Raw genomic sequence first — 17,259 nt, 5'->3', positions numbered from 1 at the left:
ACTCTCTCTTGGCTTGTCAGTCACTTGTCCAGGAATGCCTGTGGTATTACATGTGTCTGAGCATGTGTTCCCCACAAGGTGTGCACGTTTCACCTCTTTAACATTTTGTTTCTTAATAAAACTTGTCTTAGATTATTAACTAAGGTTGAAGTGCTTGTGAGTGCTGCCCAAACAAACATTTTAGGACTTTACCTACTTTATGGTCAAACCTAGAAACCCCCGGATGGAACTCTGGAGTTTTGCAACAGAAGGCAACTGGGTTGCCCAAGATAGAAATAAAATTTGAAAGAACGTGGGACAGTTCAGGGTCTCAAGATGGCCTGACCATGGGGTCTGGTCATACCTGGATGACTGCCCTAGATGTGAAGGACATGCTTTTCATAATTCCCCTTCTTGACCGTGTTTTCTTTTCATTATTGCTTGATCTCTTTATGGACTACTGAGGAAAGGAAAATCATGGCAATGATGTAACTGCACATGAATGTATTAGAATTGTTAATAAGTGAAGTGAGATTGTTCCAACAACTGTCTGTCCCACACACCCAACTGACCTTATTCACACAGAACGGGGATTCAGTGGGCATAGGTCTCATTGTAATCTCTGGCAAAAGGGGCCAGAGCAGGTGGAGACACCACTGGAGTTTAGCTCCCACTCTTACAGTGATAGCAAAATGAGGTGCTCCAACCTTGAAAAGGGTTGGTGTCCCTGTGAAACAGGCAGAACACAGAGAGGATAGCGTGTTACCATGAGGGAACTTCCCACCTCCCAGATATAGTTCATAAGGGTACAGTGTCACCTGCAGGCACTGCTCAGGAACCCACAGGGATCTGTCTATCTGGGACACCTCCGTGGAATTGTGAAGGAATACTTCTGCACATTGCCCCTCCCATGGGAAATTCATGGCTCACGTTTCACAGCCATGACGGTTCAAGACTGGTCCGAAGGGGAAGAAATCCGATGGATATTTCACATTCCACAATATCCCCAAGCTAATGGTTCTGTCAAATGCTTCAAGGGTTTATGTTACTAGATGGAAGTTCAGGTCTCGCTTCAAATCTTATGCTGCAGTTAATCCAAGCTTTTGGATGGACACACAGTATGACTCAAAGAACTGTGTGTTCATCTCCCTCAGTCTCACAGCTCACCAGTTCTTGGGAAATATTAACTATAGATTTGACCAAAACTTAGGAGATCATGTGAGAAAAACCACACAAATCTGACTTGGGGAACTAAGGAAAATATATTCTGAAGTGGCACAAGAGCAATACAACCACATGGAACTGCAACATCCCTGAGCCACCATGAGTATTTGTGACTAATAGGGAATCCTGGGGATTTATCATCATCCCCAGGACACGGGTACTAATATATCATGAGGAATTCTTTCCCAAGGGTGTGAGGAGTGTCACAATGCGGTGTCTGGTCTTTTTCGACTAGCAACAACACCAGGCCTGACATGATTTGTTTAGAGCTAAGCAAACCCTTCTGGGGCACACCAAGTGACTCAGCAGTGATAGAACAAGCATGGTCTGCTGAGGGATGGTGATGCCAGCACACACTGGGATTATATATTATATGTCACATAAATGCAGGAAATCACACACCTTCTGTCCAGTGTTCCCTTTCAGACCATGCTCTGAACCATGGCATCACTGATCCTCCTGCAGAGCCTGACAGATGTGCACATCTGCCACACACCAGCAGCCTCTCAGGGCCGAACTAAAACACACTCTGAAGCATGGGGAAGATAAGCTTTGGCCTTGCTAAAGGCAGACACAGAAAAATCCTGCCTGACGCTCCACAGAATTCTCGGGAGAAAAGGGGATGCACAGACTGTGGAACCCTCTGAGACCACAGCCTTATCCAGGCTCTTCCTCCCAGACCGTCACCTGCCTGCACAAACTGCTCGCTGCCTTTGAGGGCTGGAGTCTTGTGATTCTTCTCCATGAGGGGAATTTCCACCACCCTTTCCACAGGTACCAGAGCCTTCACAGCCCTCGAACTGAAATCACAGTGTGGCCTTCCCAAAGTACATCAAACACATCGCTAACAGTCATATAACTTTGTTTCTACTCCCAGATGTGTCTTGACTGCAAGTTTTTGGTGATCACATGCATAAGCAATAGTGGAACTCTCACTGTTCCACCAGATCTCCTTCAGCTCCCTGTGCAGTGCTCCCACATACCCAAGGATGAGCAGGGGACACCATCCCAGAGCAAAGGAAGTAGAAAAACAAAGAAAGAAAGCAAATAAAAAAACCCAGCCATCAACAAGATGCTGCCTTTGATTCTTTAATAAGGTTTTGGTAGTATACAAGCTTTTTTTGTTTGTTCATTTTTTCTTTTTTTTTTTTTTTTTTTTCCCGATTGTCTGGATCAACATACATGGATTTAAAAAAGGCACAAAATCCATTGCACAGCTTCTATTTCATTTGTTTTTGATGACATTGCCTGTTCATTGTGGTTTCAAGTGTAGGATTTTACAGTACTCTGCAGCATTTACAGCATGATCTACATACAGGTAATCAATGCATGCTTTTATACAGGAGACAGAATTCAAATTCTCTCTCAGTATTTCTATATACACAATAATACAGTCTTTTTCTTCTGAAAAAAAAAAAAAGCTTTAAATTGGTCTTGCATGCTTGGTATACCAGAAGAATTAGTGCAAGCATATATTACAGTGTTATTGCAGTACAAAAAGGGGTTGACCTTAGGCTCTAAAGGGATTAGATAAGGAAGAATAAAAAGACTCGAGGAAAACAAGCTTTGGATCCCTTTAGTCAACGACGTCCTTCCAAACGGATCCCTACACAGTACTGCCTTTAAAGCTACAGCAGGCTGTGTCCCCTCCATCTCCCTGCTGCCTTCCCCCTGAGACGAACATCCACAGCCTCTGCAAACCTTCTGTCCCTGGCAGTCCACGAGGACTCCTGGCAGCTCGAGGAATCCCTTCTGCCGGACCTCTGAATACTGGGGACCTGCTTGGAGGGGACTGCGCTGAGATCCACCGCTTCAAGCAAACTCAAGTCCCAGCAGAAGGAGTTTCTCAAGCAAACCAGGAAGCACAACAGGTTCCCTACAGCTTTTGTCTCCCCTCAGTAGCAACGACCACAGAAACTCACATTCACCTCCTACTCAAGTAGCAGGTGGTTAAATATGGTTTGGACTCTCCTGCTTAGCAGCAACAGAAGTCTAACAGGTGACACAAAGGTAATGCAAAGGAAGGATATGCTGGTCCCTGAGATTCTTCATGGGAGCTGAAAAGTCTGAGAAGCAGAAATCAGGTTCTCAACACGATGTTAATTGTTCCACTGGGAATGGGAAGAGGCCTTAGTCCTGAGAGATGCAGACGACACACAGACAGCAAGAGCTGTAGTCCAGTCTTCCCTGTAACAGCTTTTATTTGGATACTATCAGGACCTTAGCATATCCTGGAAGTGACATTATCCTCTGCCAACATAGACTAAGCTTGATTGGGACTGGGAGATCTGGCAGGGTTGACAACAGTGTGTGGAAAAAGCCTAGACTCTGAGTTTCTGAGGCAGCTCTTTCCTCAAACCAGCATCAAATGAGGTAAAAGTAGCAGGGGTCTTAGAGCTGCCACGCTTACTTGCAGAATCACTGTGTTCCGAGAATCAGCACCATAAATGTTAGAGATGTTCTTCCACCCAGCATCTTACCATCAATGCTCCACAACCTTTTTCTTCATTCTTTTTACCAACGTGAATAGGACAATCCAGTCCTGTGCTGGGTAAGTGCTCTGCTCCTCCCTGTTTGTGCTTTCATATGTTAGGTTTGTGCCAGTTTTCCTAGCATCTTGGATGGAAGCAAAAGCTCTGCAAAGGTGGCATGCCTGCCACTCAGCTTCCAACTCTGTCCCCACCAGTGTCTCCAGGGAGAGCCAAGGCAGAGCTCCCTGTCTGAGCGGACACAGGGACCACCTCATTTCTATCACTCACTGGGGTCTCGGGAAATAGTGAGCCAAGTGGAAGGAAATGATAAGCCAAAAATTCCTCTAGTCCCTAACTGTAAAGGCAACTTAATAGCAGCAAGAAAGAAGAAGAAGAATATTCTGAAAGCTAAACATCTTCCTAAGTCATAAAAATAATCAGAAATCAGCAGTGCTGAATAAGAACCTGATCTGGTAGGGGTTTTCTAGGAAGGACCAAGCTGAAGGGGCAAGAGGCCCACGGAAATCCTCCTCATCTGACTTGTTCAGAGGAAATTTGCCATTACTGTGTTTCATGTTGCCAGATAATTAATTGCACTCATAATTAAACTGAGAAACTTGTTGGAGTTGTTGGAGGAAACCCTGGGGATTTTTACGAGGCAAGTGCACTAGATGAGGTAACTCATTGAACCACTTTGCATATGAAAAAATAAAACCTCCAAACATAGAGCAATTTTCTTTTTTGAACACTAAAAGACATGCAAGTGAATGTAAAATGGGGATTGCTTCCAATCCCCAGGTTACATGGTTAGCAGCTTGTTCAAAATGTACATTCATCGTAACATCATTTTTTTCAATGGCAGGTGTGATATAAAGAAGTTGCAATACAGCAAATAACACTTAGAAACATTTCCCAGAAATTAATCTTTGCACTGTCCCCTGGAACTGCCAATGCAGGTGTTATAGTGAACCAAACACAAAACACGTGGCATTGAAACGCAACAAAAAGCAAGGTAGCGCCACAATGATCAGCCTTTATGTGTTTTATTTCACGTTTTAATAGTACCCAAAATAGATGTTTGCATACTATAAATCATGTCCCCAGTGCCAGCACTGTTCCCATCACCAGAATACTCTGCCACCGGCTGACAGCAAAAGGAGAGACATGTATTTATGTCACAACATATTGAATGAAGAGACCTGGGCTGGGCCAGGTTACTGAAATCAGACCTGCAGCATGCAGAGGAGGCCGAGTGTACCACCTGAACCAGACGCCGTAAAGATACTTTCTGTAAGCGGCTGAGGTTTGTTCTTTGCAACAGCCTTTTCAGCATTTGGGGGTGTGCAAAGTGGCCCACTACTGGCACAGCAACTCTTCTGTAAGGCAGGACCACGCGCGACCACGAGTGGGTCATGCACAGACATAAACATACAGACAATCAGAAAGGGAAGCTCCAGCATAAAGCATCCCAACACCATCCTGGGGACAACAATGAAATCAGGAAGCATATCTGGCTTACTTTGGTCAGCCTCTCCAGAAATTATCTGCTCTTCCAGTCACTCTGGGGAGAGCTGGCAACTACAGGGAAACAGATCACAAAAAAGGTACCCCTTGTTCTCCAGCTGAGAAATAACTGAGGCAATTTTTTCCACAATAAACACTAACAGGATTTTAGGGGGTTGCAAATTATCCATGATTTTAAAGGCTTCAGACCTTGTCTGCTAGGAAATGCAATTTTGGTTTTTTTCAGCTAGCCTCTTGCAGCCCATCTGTTACTGCCAAGCAGAGCTAGACAAATACACAATAGCTATCTCCAAATTGTTCTTTCCCATTTTTACCAAAGGGAAACAAGAAAAGCAAAAATAAAAAGAAAATATTCTCTTTTGAATAGATTGGGATAAAAGAGCCCTTTCTTATTCAATGTGAAAGTAGCAAAATGGTCTCAGCTTCAGGTAAAGTTCCTAGAGTGTCATGAATAAATCTCTAATGACAACCATTAATAAGATGTGTCATTCATATAACCCAGCAGTTGAAAATATAAATAAATTCAGTCGTTGACGCAGAACTGCGTCAGTTACTATGTGGCTGTAATACAAATGTAACCGGATACCACAGAGACTCCGTGTAGCCTAAGGAGGAGATGCCAAACCCACTGGACAAACACGGTTGGTGTTTGTCACCAATCCCCCCAGATAAGCAGTAGAAAATATTCTATTTTCAAGAATAATCTTGTGCTGCTGTCAAGCTCCTAAAATTCCACATTTACGTATCATGGAAGATCGATGGCGGTGTGAGAGAGAAGGACACCAGAAAACAGGAAAAGGACTGAACACCTCTTTTCATGCTTTCTGACCTTCAATCTCACATGCATCCTATTGTTGAGATACTTTACAAGAGAGGAGTGAACAAGCAATGATTGGATTTTCTTGCCTTATTTATTTACAAAGGATCACAGCACCAGATTCAAATAGTGCATTTTTCCATGAGAGAGCAAGGGAAGTTCCTGGTGATTTGCAGTCAAAGAAATGCCTCAGTGATATTTGTTGTATTTGGTATATAGATCCCACCCACTGTCCTGATGATTTACAGATTGTGAAAAAATATGCAGGCCCCTGAAATTCCCTTTGTGCAACCCGACATCTGGCTTCATCCTGACATGTTCTGAAAAGGCTTTTTTTGCTGCTGACTCCCCCATGTCAAACAGCAGGGAAGTGACTCATGGGAACAATAAAGCACTTGGGGATGTTTAGAGTGTAAGAGCCCATAGGAAGATATGAATACCAAAAGTGCTGTTTCTGAATAAACTCCGGAAAGGCTAAACTGAGGTGTTTGCCCTGGTTTCCTAGACTGCACAAGGGTCTTTCTGGCTGCAGAAGGCTTCTACTACAAAACAAATCACCAAGACTCTCAAAAGAGGCTGCACAGGTTGGGGCAAAGTAGTCAGTGGCAAAGATGGTACCAAAGCCTGGCAATGCTACTGAAACAAAAGACAAATGAGGTAGATAAACACTCCAAAGTGAAATCTTTGGAAGAAATGTTTGAAGCACAGAGCAGTGTCCCAAATGACACTTGTTTTGTTTCTCATCTCAAGGGCTCACAGCCTAGCTGAGTTAGAAGAGGAGTGTGTTCACTGGCTTTAGAGCCACTTTTGGAAAAGAAGCAGCCCAGCTACTGAAAAGCCACTCAACCTCTGTGCCCCTGAATGGGCTGGGGAAGGTGCTGAAAACACCTTTGCTTATTATGGCTGATCAGTTCAAGCCACAGGCCTCTTTCCAGAGGTCTTGTATCTAAAAAAATAGCAAAAAGGAAAAAGAATTGTTAACTGGTTCTCAAAGGCATGCTGCCTCCTCGTGTAACACCTGGGTCTGGCTGCTCCAGAGCAGCAGGGGAGAGATGCATGTCAAATGGAAACGCAGAAGAAACAAAGAGCTTGTTTGAAACAACAAGACACTTTGGTGGCCCAATGGCTATGGTACAGGCTTGGTAAGGGAAGAACAGTCCTTATATGTGGCAAAGTAAAGAACACCAATCCCCAAGAAGGAATCCACCAGTCTGTGACAGCCCCGGTTTAAGACAGGCAACAGGAGACAACACTGGTGTGTTAAAGTTTACAGTTAATGAAGAGTGTCAGCTCTGTTGCACTTCTAATTGCCCTCTCTGGCCACCTGAAATACCCCTATTTGATTTGAAACCTCCCCACTCTCCCAGCTCCGAGGCTGGAGAATGGGGACAGTCAATTTGCCAGCCCAGAAAACATCCATTTGGAAGAACTTGAAGAGTCTGCAACTGGAGTTGTGACATTTTCTCACTCACAGAGACCAGGCACTGATTTAAGAGGAACTTAGAGACATGCTCACAACAACAGAAGCGGTTTTCAGCCAGCTATTTCCATGGTTTGCAAACGCAGATGGTACCTGTGTCTTATGGGAAAGAGCACTGCCAGCTGTCTAAATTTAGCTGCTGAGGCAGACTGGGGGGAGCTTGCTAAGTCCTACGGATTCCAGGACTTGAAACTCATGCAAGTGCCCTGAAAATGGAAGGCATCTCCCACTCCCATTTTTGAAATCAAGCTGCCTTTAAACTGTGTGACCCTCACACAGATTCCATGTAGAGCTGAGACTGCTCCCATTGCCAAAATGTGCCACTTTTTTTCCAATTTCCTCCAAGGAAGTCAGAGGGAGGGCAAGATGTCAGAGCAGCCCCATGGCTGCTCAAAGTGCCGTGGGGATTGTACGGGCCACCATGAGCTGGGCAATGCATAAGAAACCGGTGCAGGAGACATGCTCTGCGAGTTCTTGGGAATGGCAAAGGCAGAAGGCGGTGCAGGTATCCAGGGATGCAATAAGGATGCGGGGGATGAGATTCCATTAATGCCAATGGAGGCAAACCACGGCGTTTACCAACGTGTGGAGTGGGACACACACAGGCAACCAAGGTAGAGCAAAAAGATTTTGTCATATGGGGAAGAGATGGGAGAGGCCAACTGGAACAAAGAGAACCTCTCAGTGAGGTGAAGGTGAGGGGGTTCTGCATGTGAAGTCTACCAGCAGCTGGGGGCTATAGCTAACTGCTGCTGTTCTTGCATCCAGATTCAGATTTCAACAGAAGCTGGGTGGCAGCTGCTGAGCAATGTCTCTGCTTCCAGAGCAATGGCGAGATCCCAGAGGAGAAGAGCAGCTGCCTTTTCTCAATCTAACCTGGAGGCCGCTGTCCAAGTACAGCTTCTCCATCCTGGGCAGGGGGTGTGTCAGCTGCCATTCAGCCCAACAAACACAAGTTCTGAACAAGCTCGTCCCTTTCAGAACACCACTCCCGCAGCAGCCTTGACCACCACAATGCCCAGGTTCAGACATACACCAAAGAGCAGGAGTGGTAGGACAGGAGCGACTTCATAGTGAAGAGGTAGCGTAAGGATGGGGTTGTATCACCCATATGGCTGTTTTACAGGGCATTTCTATCTCACTTTCTGTCATCACTACAACAAAAGAGACTTTAAATAGTGAAAGAGGATGCACCGTAATTCTTTCACATGCCTGCCCCCCGACTGCACTAAAAAAGAATGGGAATGACAGACAAGGTCCTGCTCACACCAGGGACCATGTCATCATGGGGGGATCAAGAGGATACTCCTAATGAAAACTGGCATCTGCAGAACTGCACCTGTGTCAGTGCAAGCTATTTTCAGTCAACCCCCTCCCACCAGAACTGACCCCCTGAAAATGAATGAGCGATGGCACAACCACATTTACCCAGTGCTATCTTAACCCAAGCATTTACAGTAACATTTCCACAGAAATCGTATCTCATTAGCTCCTTCCTGAGAGAAGGAGGCTGAGGAGAGAGCAATAAATTGGAAACATCTCTCGTTCTGCATAGAAGGAAAAGTGAAAGGAGCCAAGAGGCCGAGATATAAAAAGATGGCTTTTATATGTATATACAAGTGATGAACATTTGCTCACTGAAGTAGATAATGAGATCCCAGCAACAGCTTCCTGTCCTGATGGCAATGATCTCTGTGAGGGAGTGGCAAATGCTCATTTCCAATTTGGATTCTGAGGAGAACAAGGGCTATGTACAATGGGAAGCAAAAGAAGAGTATCTCCCTAAGGATGCAAATCCCGTTCTTGGACCCTTCTGATGAACACAATTTGCCCAAGAGTCTGATGCTGAAAGGGAATTTTACTTCACTAGTGTTGATTCCCACTGGCTTATTCCATCTGAAGAACTAAAAAAACCCTACCAAACATAAAAGGACAAATAACTAGGGCAACTAACTTTTCAGCCCACAGCCCCATGATCAACTTTACATGTCAACAGCCTTCCATCAGTTGGGGTTTTTTGCCAATGATTTTGGACATATTTACATTTATAATTGCAGTCATTATAAATTAAACACAATAAATAAATGCAATATAAATGTAATCTACATAAGGTTTCTTTTATAATTGCACTGCAACTAGTTTCAATATTAATTTATTACATTTCCATATATATAAAAAAGATCTCTTTTCACATTTCTTTAATTTGCCAACTATTCCTCAACAATGTGTAGATTCCATAGTCATTAATACAGCATTAGATGAAGATGTTTAAAAAACCCTTTAAATTGACTTTTTTAGTACTTTTTGCATAATACGTTACCATCAGGATTCCAGCCATTAGCACCAATTAATTTGTTCAGAATTAAATTGTAAAAGGCATATTGATCATGAAATAAGACTTCCCATAAAATCCAGGCGACAGCAACATGCAATTATTCCAGTATAGAGCCCAAATTTGATGGTTTAACAGGATTGGTTTAGAAACTAATATCCCACCTTACAGAGACTGAACAGCAAAGAATTCAGTGTCTTTAAATAATGTATTTCAGTGTTTACCACGCACTTATGTCTTTAAAATGACCATCTTTGCTATTTTATCTTCCAGCACTTAGACTCGTATCTTTGCCTGGCAGGTTAAAACCCCTCTTGCTCTATTCAGGCAGAGACAGCTACCAGCAATCATGTCACTTTTTAGTTTTGTATTTAATGACAGACTGCATTTTTTCCAGCTTATTCTACAAGGCAGGTTTTACAGAAGCATTCTTGTATCACTTCTTCTCTTTTAGGTTTCGAAAATCTTCTACAAAAATTTCCATACAAGACTTGGCTATGTCTGGTAGTGATCTCACCAGCACAAAAGATTTCCCTTTGCTCATATCTTCCATTTTCCTGCTGATACACCGAAGAAGAACGTATTACATCTTTTTTTTTTTTTTTTTTTTTTTTTTTTTTTTTTTTTTTTGCAGCAGCATAGTGAGAACTTAGATGCAGCTAATTACTTCACCTAATTGCCACCTCATTTTAGGAGACAGCACCTCCCAGGGCACAGTTTCTCTCATTCTGTACATGTCACTTACATCTTCCATACTCCAAACATGACCTTGTCCCTGCGTGGATGCAATCATTACTTTGAACACAAGCAATTTATCAAGCAATTCAGATCCTTCTGCAGAGCTGGTCTGTCAGTTAGTGTTTTATCATCCACCCACCTTCTGTCACTGCAAACCTTCTCCTCAGTGATTTCTTTGTTCTTCTTGACAGCCACTAAAGGCATGGAATAGTGCTGAGTTAAGGGCAGGAGGTCAGGAGTCCTAATGAGAAACAGCCCCTCTTGTAAGAGATAGCAACATATAAACATACTTTGTTTGTCTAGCTGGCTTTCAATTTATTAATAACTTTAACTGGAAGAATTTTTACTGAAGTCTATATAAATCAACCATCTTTATAAATCAGATTTTTGAACTTAGAAGAGCAGTATCAAGTTTATGTGAGTAGCGTTATGATGAGTAGCATTAGATAGATTACTGATGTTTGAAAATTATGTTTGTAGCTACCTATTGGCTAGTCATTGGTTTTGTCTGAACAAAAGGCTTAGAGTTTATAAACACCCAGTTATCTAGTTTGTTCCTTTTCTGACTGGCAAAACTAAAAATTGCTTGATTTTTCTTTAAAAATAGAACAAGAGTAATTTTAATTCCTAAAACTGACCTTGAAAAGTGAACATCAGCGTTTTGGATGCTATGAACAAAAATCATTAAGAGTTACTGATTTAAGTCTAGTGCTTTCACAAATTCCATTTTTTCTGGAACCTGTTCTTCCATTAAAGTCTCTATTGAAGATGGAAAAAAGTAACATCAGAGCAGAGCCTACTTAGGGAAATCATACCTTCTCATGTCACTTTGAGAAGAGCAAAGCCTTGTTCTTTCTGGTATCTGTGCTTGACAAGGGAACCGCCGAATAGGATTTGACTAGCGGTTAATTCAACCCAAGTATTTTTGGCAATGCCCAGTACCTTTTTAAAAAATAAAGCTTGTGAAAAGATTGCAGGTAAAATTTTTGTTTGAACAGTAAACTGTCCTGTTCACACGTGTTCTTGGGGCAAATCAAAAGACATTGGCATCACTGAATTCAGGAATGACTGTGGGAAGAGTCTGGTCATACCTGTGCCAAATCTTCTCAAGGAGAGTGTGTTGCCCCCCCATTCCTGCACCCCCAGGATGCTCTGTCAGCATGCCAGCCTGTCAGACCATGTCCTGCAGCACGCAGACACACTGGGCCAGGTCCTAGGAACTTCAGAAAGCACCACCCACCGTGTCTGGGGCTGCACTGTCTGGTCTTGCTTACAGGAGGGTGAACTAATAGCAAGGGAGCCTCAGGCAAGGCAGATGTACCTACAGAAAGCACTGCTTGGGAGGAATTGTTCCTTGTAAGCCCACTGGAAACACCCTACCTGTGCACGGATACCTCCATGTCACAACTCCCTTCCAACATCCACACCTACTCCAACCCATTTTCACATCTGTCTGAGCTTTCGGCATGTTTTCTTGCCCGTATCCTATGCTTGTACATTTTCTGCACAGTATTTTCCTTTGGACTTGCGCTTCCCTAGAGCCCTGAGCACCAGCAATGACTCCTTCTTCCTTCACTTAACAGTCTGTACTGCCTGCTCTCCCAGAAGATGAGACCAAAGGCTCATGGCAGTAGAAGACAGTTACTACATCCACTTAACTACAGAAAGTCTTCATGCAGTCTGGTGGTTTACGCTGCAGCTCTACTGAGAAGGGCAATATATTTCTGCAAACACAGGTAATAAGGATACTTAAGACAATTTAAATTAACTTTCATCTCCCTTTTCTTTTGAGATTCACAGTTTTAGCAAAGGGCTTCATGGGCTCTGTACACCAGGAGCTGAGGCCACTTTATTTCTCAAATGAGATCTGTTATCACAGGCATTTCCAAGCAAGGCCAAGAAGCAGGACTGCTCTGCCATTGAAAAGCTGCAGTTGCCTAAAATTTCCGGAATTTAAAAACAGCATAATATACAGCTGGATCAGTAAGAAAATCTTTGCTATCCAACTCGACAGTCAGTGCCTTTTGGGGGCAGGGAGGAAAATTTGGAGCAGCTTAGGAGTGGAGAGCAGACAAACAGTCCCACTGTCATGTAACAGAGGCACAGCCAGAGAGACAGAAATGTGTGGTCACTGTATGGAAACCAAACTGCAACAAAAACAAGGGGATTTCCAAAGCCAAAGCAACAAAGAGATACATGATTGTAACTCCACAAGAGGGACAAACCTGAGGTCCTGCCTCAGGTGAGCTTTGAGTGGGAGTCTGCCTATATCTAGATGGAGTAAAACTGCCTACAGATTGGGCCCAGTGTAAGACACCAACAGAGATGCTTGAATCGATTTGCGGAGGAAGGTAACGCTTGCTGATACCTCCGCAGTCTCTCCATTCCAGTCATAACTCGACAATATTTGTTGCTCGATTTCATGTGTTCAGTGAGGCAGCCCTGCACCTCCTACCCCGAGGCTGCGGGACGCGCGAGCGGGTTTTTCAGATGAGCCCTGGCATCCACCTCTTTCACACACCGCACGTTCACCATCTGCGTTCTCATCTTCAGCCTTGCTGCCGCCCCTCGCTCAGGCTGCTGGGAGGTTTAGAAAGGCAGACGTTCTCAGTCTCTGTGGGGTCTGGTTGCAGGGGCTTTGGAAGTTACAGTACCTTAGGCCAGTGTTGTCTGGGATTCAATATTGCATTAAGTGGTGACACACTGTGGGCGGGTGGGATCTATTATTGCATTATGGAGGCTGCTGCTTCCCTGAACAGGCTATGTTTTGTGTGTGAAGCGGGCCCACACCTGCTGGAGCTGGGACCTGGAAATGCGGAGGACGGAAGGCATGAGTCTGTGGTTTCCTGCCGTGAGGGGCATGTGCCTGCGGTGGGGCATGCGCACGGGGCTGCTCTCCGCCGAACGGCTGCGCTGTATGAAAGTGCCACCAACGTGAGGGTAGTGTTCTGTCTCCAGGGTTGAGGAGGAGAAAACGGAGGACGCCAGTCTTCTCAGGGGGCTGTACCTCGGGAGGGAGTGCTGAGAAGGCCTGTCCTCCTCCAACTGAAAAAGACCAAGAAGAGTGGAGGAAAAGGTGTCAGGCAAAGACTTGACTCGCCCCTGGTTTGTGATGCGCATGCTGCCGACATCTTCGCTGGCGGATGAAAAATGCTTTTGCTCTACACAGGGCCTTACCTACTGCTCTCTATGGCTATCTGCTCCCAGGGATGCTATGGGCACCATGGAAGCCTGTCTTTACAGGGGGCCTGCCATGCTCTCCCCGGCCACAGGTGGACCACAGTGACACCAGCAGTGCCAGGCTCTGCTACTCCGTCCCCTCCTCTGGCTCTTCAGGCCACACGCCTCACCCCTCTGCTCCACTGGCAGTGCTCATCTTGGCACGTCACTAGGCTATTCATGCATCTTGCACATAGGTAAGAGTCAAACGCTGAACACACTGGGAGACCACATGGATGATTAAAGGTGAAACAGTGATAAAATGATTATGTGTATTTGAAAGTGAGAGATTCTCAGGGGCTCTTTCAAATGGTTCTCATTAAAACTCACTCCAGGGATTTGAAAAAGCAAGTTTGGGGGTTTTTAGTAGATTTTTATCACATTTACACTGCTGGCCTCCTGATACATTTTTATATTGAGTACCTGCAGGGGGAGTGTTAATGCTTCCAGTTTTGGTAAGCAGTGGATAGACAGCAGCTGGACAGGCAGGCAGAGTATAATTCTCCTTTCAGTGAGAAATTCAAAACACAGGAGAACATGAAGAGAAGATGCACTCTTAGGTTTTTTTTCTGCTTCTGTGATCCTGGGATAGCCAGGAGAGGGAGGACAGTTTTTGTCAGGATGAATTGCAGTCCCTACATTCCCTTTATGCTCTGAATGGAGAAGAGAGGCATTAGGAGAATACTTCAGATCCTTCACCCTGAAAGTCTTAAGCCCTTTCTTCCCTTTCTACCTCTTTTATGAAACTGGCACTTTCACAAGGGTCAGCAGTCTCAATCTCCAGAATCAGACTTTTTTTTCCTGGAACCACTTTTTTCCTTTCAAGGGAAGGAAGGGAAAATGGGAAATGCATTCCTTTCCTTGTGCTGCATTTCTTTTCAGGAAGTCTCTGCAGGTGAAATGTGGAAAGGTGATATTTGGTTTTCTTTCAGCCAAAACTGCTCTCCTTACCTTACTGGAGATGTTGCCCTTGCACTAGAGAAAGAGCCGAATGCCATCCAGTGTCACCTCTTTCCTGTCACCTTCAATATCTTTGCAGTGCTTTGAGGCAGATATCTTATCTTCAGAAGTGCCTGAGAGCTACTCAGTTCGTGGTTGGCATTAAATGTGAAAAGCAATTATTCACAGTCCTAAATGTACTGCATAGATCAGAGTCTCAGATAATAATAATATAATGCTGTCATACAGAGTATTCGAGAGAGACAAATAAAATCCAGACAGCAGCTCTAATTTCTCATAAAGACAACCATCTCCTCTTTGCATAGATGGTGTAGAAATTCCACCCTGGGTGTGCTATTTGCAAGCTGCACAACTGTTACTGGAATTTTTATTCCTAATTTTTGTTCCATGTTTGGGTTCAGCATATTGTATGATTTCCAAGGTATATATCATCTCAATATGGTAAGGACTTCTCAGATCTCAAAGGATCACTCCAGCTGCCCAGAGAGACCTCCTCTACAGCACAGGACCAAGGAACTTGCCCATGCCATGAAGAAGCTTTTCCAACACCCCATCTGTAAGTGCGCTTTGGTATTGCTGCCTCCAGGATGAAGCTTTTGCCACCTTTTTTTACGGATGCTCTAATGCTTAAATTACTCAATCAATGCTGAAGGTGCAGCTCCCCTTTATCCCTTTGCATCAGGCTGGACCACCTTCCATCAGGCCTATTCTGCTCTGTTTGGACAGGATCAGTAGGACACTTTGTATGTGAAGTCCCAGGAGAATACGGTACCAACAGAACTCAATATATTTTACAGATATAAAATGTAATTAAGAATGTCGACTGAGCTTAAGGTTTTGATTGCTATTGCCTGATATATATATATAAAGAACATATGTGAATATTACTTCCACTACCACCTTTTTGCTGATCCTTTATTCCTGACACATGGATGGACAGGGACCCTGAATCTAAAGAGTATAAGAGGCCAACTCTATATTCATCCTTCTCCATCAGTTGACAAGATTCTCCTCTCATGTGGAGCGAAGACAGAGGAGCTGACTGTCAAAGAGTCACATCATCTACAACCGGCATCAAACACAGACCAATGGGAATTACACTGAGTGAGGAGCAATGAGTCTTTCCCTCTGCCAATGCCCATTCCCAACTCCTGAGAAATGGTCCCCCAGGTTCCCTCAGAGCAGCCCACAGATGACGCTGGGAAGGGAAAGGAAACCAAGACACACAGCACCTTTTCCCCTGCTGCCCTCTCTGACTTGAGACATGGACAGTTTTAAGCAAGTCCACTTTCTCCTGGCTGTGTGAGAAAAGAGGCTGAAGATAGCACCAAGATGATACTAACCGGTGATTTTAACTACACAGCTGAGCTGGTGAGGAAAAACATACTAGTGCCTCTCCACACTGGGACTTTTTCTAACAGGTGAACTCTAGGACTGCAAGAATCAGCCGAAGCAAAATGCTCTCTGAACCCTGCAGAATACATTCAAGGGTAGGTAAAGCAGAGTAAATATCATCTCCCACTTTAATTTTTCACTTCTCTTGTGGTTTTTAGATGTGACATCATTTGGACAGGCATGTTTTAGGCAGGCAAATTCCCAAACATTTTGTACAATGCCAACTGCACTAGCAGCAGGGGAGATGGAGAGTCAAGAAATAACCTACGAGCACAGACTGAGCATAGTCAGAAATCATTTCCAAAACTCATAAATGTATGAACACTTACAAGTCTTTTCACTGCAGAAGGCGGCAGTAAGTTGCCATCCCTGTCAAGTATCAGTGAATTTATTCAGCATACTTAAGAACTTGACAGATTTTTAAATTATATTGTGAGGTATGGATTTAAATTATTTCCAACAGTAACAGCAACCCTATGTCAGGATTAACAGGTAAACAGAAGTGCAGGTTCAATCTTTTCTTCCAGTCATTCCTTATCTATTTCCATAGCTTTATCTGCACACTAGTGCATAAACCCTGCCCTGAGTCTTATCAGGATGTCCCTGAAATGCACACATTAAAGGAAACCCTTAGAGCTCTGTTAAACAGAGGGATTGAGTGGTACACAGAGAGAAGGGCTTGAACAGGACACAGCTTCTGGTCTTCCTTTATACCAGGTCTTCCCATGAGATCTCTGCTCCACTGCAGCCATTTTCTTGTCATCTGAAACTGGGAGGTATCTAATATGTGAGAATATTTGGGTCAGAAACTCCCCCAGGCTATTCAGAGCCTCCTCTGTACTTGACTTTCCTCACAGCAGCATCTGATCATTCTGTGCTCCCTCTTACACCCACAGAGTTTTAACGAGGACAGCACTATCTCTCACATCTGAGCTACGGTATCTGTCTTCCAAAAGACTGACATATTTGAAGAAACATCTGAGTTCTAAATGAGGATAACTCAGGGAACTAAAGGCTGGTCAGCCTGGAAAAGGACATGGAGCAAATCCTCCTGGAAGGAGGCATTTCCAAAGATATGAATTGAAGAAGAAGAAGGTGCAGTCAACATGGATATATGAAG

The 17,259-nt window shown here is 44.0% G+C and overlaps 1 protein-coding gene across 3 annotated transcripts in view; it reads right to left on the bottom strand.

The window, feature by feature from the left end:
- The window catches only part of TTBK1 (tau tubulin kinase 1), a 97,113-nt gene that overhangs the window by 12,617 nt on the left and 67,237 nt on the right, over positions 1 to 17,259 (bottom strand). The window lies entirely within an intron of this gene.

Source organism: Chamaea fasciata, unplaced genomic scaffold (assembly GCF_029207755.1).
Source record: "Chamaea fasciata isolate MVZ Bird 193981 ecotype frontalis unplaced genomic scaffold, bChaFas1.0.hap1 SCAF_3, whole genome shotgun sequence".
NCBI classification, from domain to species: domain Eukaryota; kingdom Metazoa; phylum Chordata; class Aves; order Passeriformes; family Sylviidae; genus Chamaea; species Chamaea fasciata.
The sequence above is the reverse complement of the archived record's forward strand: the minus strand, read 5'-3'. Positions and strand labels throughout refer to the sequence as shown.